Raw genomic sequence first — 5264 nt, 5'->3', positions numbered from 1 at the left:
AGCTTCGCGCACTGCTCGCTGCTTGCTCCTCTGACCGCACTTAGGACGGGTGCCCACCGACAGCACACGGTGATGATGATATCCTTCATATATGGCTCATATCCACTTTGGGGCATTGGCCAATATTTACATATGGAGTAGAGAGATCTTGGTAAAACTTCAATGAAAACCTATTCTTCAGAGAAATACTGAACAGCAACCATACTACCGAGGCAAGAACATCTTCAGAAGGGACTCTATGGCTACCGCTGAATAAGACCATCCGTTAGACATTGCGCTTTCCGTCAGTGGTCATTTGGTTGTCTTGTTCACTGATTAAATTGATGCTTTTCGTGAAGCAAGAGTTGCTTTTGTGAAAGACAAAGAGGGGAGAAAGGATCGACCTGTGTCCTTTAAGTCTATGAATTACTTTGCAAGCAACAAAATCTGCAACTGGTACAAGAACCTTGATCCCTTGTCTAAATTCTGGGATTCAGAGTTATCTAAATAGTTGCACGTGGGTCTCAAACCACGGTCGTTATCACTTTCGGACGGGCCTTAACAACACATCACACCGACAAGGCTGCAGCCTTCTCGTTCAACCCTTCCCCACGATACGAAGAATTCAAAAACACATTATACGGAAGATACGTGCATGCCCATATTGTTCGCCCACATGCACGAGAATAGCGCCATGTACAGGAATGATCCATATTTTTCAATGTGTCTTTTTCGAGCACGACAAGGAAAAAAAAAGAACAGAACACGAAAACGGTACTGGCTGTTCTGATGCCATCAGACGGGCAAGGACGCGCTTTACAAGCGCTCGAACGGGAACATTCAACAAAAAAATCTCGCTTTATTTGCGATCCGACTTATTGCTCCGTCCTCGGTGGAACTCGTATAGCAATCTCATAAGGGCACTGCGCCACCGGTATATCAACTATCACTGCAGTATACGTCGACCTGCAATACTTGCTGACAAGTGTTCGCCTTGCTGTATAGACAACCGCTGTTGCGCAACCTGGAACCAGAGCAATCACTGGCGAGGGTATCTCGATGGACATACTTTACCGACAGTATTTTGAAACCGCTTGCCGGTGTCCACTTCGTCTGTCACTAGACCGGATTCGATCACTTCTCTCTTTCCTGTACGTGTTTTTAAGCCAATGCTCTATAGCGACCCCAGCCAGTTTGAGCGAAAATGTTCGAACTCTATTTTGCTTTTGCATTCCCTCCTCCTTTCTTTACCGATACTGTTAGGATAGGCCCGCTTTCAATTACGGTGTGCCTCGTTCGTCTCGCAACAGCTCCGGAGAAGAGATACAAATGACGGAAAAAAGACGAGAGCCAATGGACCGGCGTCTGCGGCTCTCTCGCACAAAGGTATAGCTCTATTCTTGTATATCCCAGAAGTAACCGAAAGTGTCTCTTTTGTTGGCCTTCGTTGAACACCGCTTCTAGAGCTAACAAATGAGAAAACCCTGCTCTGCGCTTCTTTACGCAAACCGTGTGTGGCGCTTAACAGAGCGCACTATTTACTCTTTCTACGAGGAGCCTTCACCGTTGACCAAACGATCTGCCTGCAAGGTCGCTTACCCTCTTTTGTAATGTGAGGCTCTTGCTGTCGCAAGGTGTCTCATCTCCACTGGTCTCTTGAAGTTTTTAATCTGGCTTCTGTGTCCACGTGTTCACTATCTTCGTTCCTTTGCTTCTCTCAACCGCTTGGCTTTGCGAGTGGAGTCCGTGTTTTGTAGAGTCCCTGTCGTCCGTGTACCGTTCAATCTCCTGTCAGCTCTGTCTTCGTTATCGCTTCTTGAAGAAACGCCAGATGAAGGGAAAATTTAGGCGCGATTAGTGTACCGTGTTCCCGTGTTCCTGTGCTTCGAGTTGTTCATCGCTTCTACCTTGCCTTGCGATGTGCTAATCGCTTGATTAGCTCAGACAGTCTCTGCATATTACCACGCGCGCTTATTTCTGTTATGTGATAGGGAATAACCCACAAAAAGCTGTTAGCATCGCTCGGCACGGGCCGCGCAGTGTTCAAGAAACTTCGCGATTGTTTCAGACTGTCCTGTTAAGATTACGCGCATGCAGGGCGCGAGTAGTCGAGTCCATTATGGAGCTAACGCGAGCACCAGCGATAAATATGGAAGGTTCTGTCAGGCATGTCTAAAAGCCGACGCGTTTCACGGGCTATCAGTTTTATGAAGGAATGACGATTGTCTTCGCCGCTATCGTTGAACTGCGAGTGCTACTTCCTTTGTTGGGCATTGGTTCGCACTATTTACACGCTATTTACAAAGGTAATAGCTAATAGAGTTAGGGCCACCTTAGAATTCAATCAACCAAAGGACCAAGTAAGATTTCGTACAAGCTATACTCGACAATATATCATATTCACACTATCAATCAGGTGATATAGAAATGCGCGGAATATAACCAGCCCCTATATATAGCCTTCATAGATTATGAGAAAGCATTTGATTCGGTCGAAATCTCAGCAGTCGTGCAGGTACTACAATATCAGGGCGTCGACGACCCATATACTGGAAGAAATCCACAGCGGCTCTACAAACACCATAGTCCCCCATAAAGAGAGTGATAAAGTTCCTAGTAACGGAGGGTGTAAGGCAGCGAGACACGAACTCCCGAATGCTATTCACCGCATGCTTACAGGAGGTTTTCAGGGCCCTAGAGTGGGAGCAGACAGAGATACAAGTTAACGGAGAGTACCTTAGTAGCCTGTGATTTGCTGATGACTTCGTCCCCTGCCTTGATGAGCAACTCAGGGGACGAAGTGCAAATCATTATTAGTGAATTGGACAAGGAACGCAGAACGATAGGCCTGAAAATAATATGCAGAAAACTAATGTTCAACAGTCTATAGGCAATCGACAGGTAGCGAGGCACTGGAAGTGGTAAAGGAATACGTCTACTTTGGGCAAGTAGTGACCGCAGGGCAGAACCGTGAGACTGAAGTAAATAAGAACGGAGTGGAGCTCATTTGGCAGGCATTCTCAAACCACGAATGGTAGTTTACCACTATCCCTCAAGAGAAAGGCACAAAGCAGAGACATCTTACCGGTGCTTACCTAAGGAACAGAAACCTGGAGGCTTACGAACATAGTTCAACTTAATTAATTTGAGGACGACGCAGTGAGTCATGGAAAGGAAAATGATAGGTATAACCTCAAGGAACAAGAAGAAAGCAAAGTGGGTAAGGGAACGAACGGGTGTTAAGGACATAGTCGAAATCAAGGATAAGAAATAGACATGGGCAGGGCATGTAGCGCGAAGGCAAGATAACCGCTGGTCATTAAGAGTAGCAGACTGGATTCCAGGAGTAGGCAAGCGCGCAATGGGGAGGCAGAAAGTTAGGTGGGCAGATGAGATTAATGAGTTTGTGGTGATCACGTGGCCTCAGCAAGCACAGGACCGGGTTGATTGACGAAACATGCGAGATCGAGGCCTTTGCCCTGCAGTGGGAGCAGTCATGCTGCTGCTGCTGCTGCTGCTGCTGATGATGATGATGATGGTTCACTCAATAAACAATTCAATTATTACCGGCTTGTGTTCTGCTTACTTCACCGTCACAACCACGTGGCATTATATGTTGGTTCTGGGTTCGAGCCCCGACCAAGGAGATGCTTTTTTGAGAAAACCCATAAAGAGTACCTATAGAGACATGTATGGATTTTCCGTTAATAAATATATGTGAAAAAATTCGGCAGATCCCACGTACCGTGGGAATCGATGTTATGCGAAGCATGCGCGGGAAAGTGACTTTGGCGTATTTTTTCACATTGACCGAAACGTGACGGAATGACGCTAGAGAAATGTGCAAATGGTATACGCACACACATATGTTGAAGAGTCGCACATGTGTTATATAACCAGTTGTTTGCAGTTGCGCAACGATGCCAACAGCAACATGGGTGTTGCCAACACCAGACGCGGCAAGCTGATATGTAGTGCTTATATTCTTCAATACTGAATAGCACGAATTCGAACAAGGCAAAGAAGGAACACAGATGCACAGGACAGCTGCTACTCGTATTCAGAAACATTTCTCTAGATATATACACAGCCGAGTGGCACGCGCAGGCGCACTGCACGTACACGTTACAGTCACAGTTGTAGCTGTTACAGTTGCGCTGAAGTTGTTATGCTTATACTTGTCCGTTATGAAGGACAACGCACGCACGTGTCACGAACTCGTGTGTATGTGTGGAAAGGGTTCTTGACAGTTCTTGAACAAAATCATCATCACCGTGATCAGTGAGCACGAGCAGCTGGACAGGACTTGTTAATGGATCGCCACTAGAGGGGTCTAAGTGTAGTGAGTTGCGAGGTATAGCACAGCTCGTGGAAATCGTGGATGCCTCTTCCGAAGAAATGATCTTGATGCCTCCTATCCTGGACGTGGCAACGAGGTCTTGCGATGCCCTGTTCACATCCAAGCTGTCTTTCATGCAGTGTAAGCAGCAGGCGTTGTTGGGTTTTGGTAAACCAATGTTGAAGTCACCGGTAATCATGAGGGGCATGGTCCTCCCGGCAGAATTATTGTAGGAAGCATTGACCCCGTCTTTTGCGTAATGTAAATGGTCCACGTTGCGGACCACGTGGACGAGTGGATGGTAGTCGAGCGTCTTCCAGGGCTGTTCTGTCTTCAGCTCCCTTAATTTCCTTGCGTCCACCGCGGTGGCGTAGCGGTTACGGCGCTCGGCTGCTGAGCTGAAGGTCGCGGGTTCGATCCCGGCCGCGGCGGTTGCATTTAGAAGTGGTAGAGAGGCGAAATGATAGAGGCCCGTGTACTGTGCGACCTCAGTGCACGTTAAAGAACACCAGATCGTCATAATTTCGGGAGCCCTCCACTACGGCGTCTCTCATAATCACATCTTGGTTTTGTGACGTAAAACCCCAATAATAATTAATATTATAACTTTCCCCGCGTGCCAATATGTATGTTCGCGGTTACTGTGTAGATTGAGACTCTGTACCACCTGTGGCACATACCCGCATAACATGAACTCTGGTATGCGGGTATGTGCCACACCTGACTGAGAGAAAGGGTTTCATGACGTACGCGACAGGTATTTTGGTTATTCATGTCACGACCAGTAAATCGCGTTCTTCATACACTGCTCCTCTGCTGTGCGAACTTTGGTATATTACAACCTATGGAGACGACCAGAAGAGCGCCCAGACCAGGGGCGTAGCCAAGGGGGGGGGGGGGGGGGGGGGGTTGGGGGGTTCAAACCCCCCCCGAAATTTTTCAATTT

Source organism: Rhipicephalus sanguineus, chromosome 3 (genome assembly GCF_013339695.2).
Source record: "Rhipicephalus sanguineus isolate Rsan-2018 chromosome 3, BIME_Rsan_1.4, whole genome shotgun sequence".
Lineage (NCBI taxonomy): Eukaryota > Metazoa > Arthropoda > Arachnida > Ixodida > Ixodidae > Rhipicephalus > Rhipicephalus sanguineus.
This window is presented reverse-complemented; position numbering follows the sequence as displayed.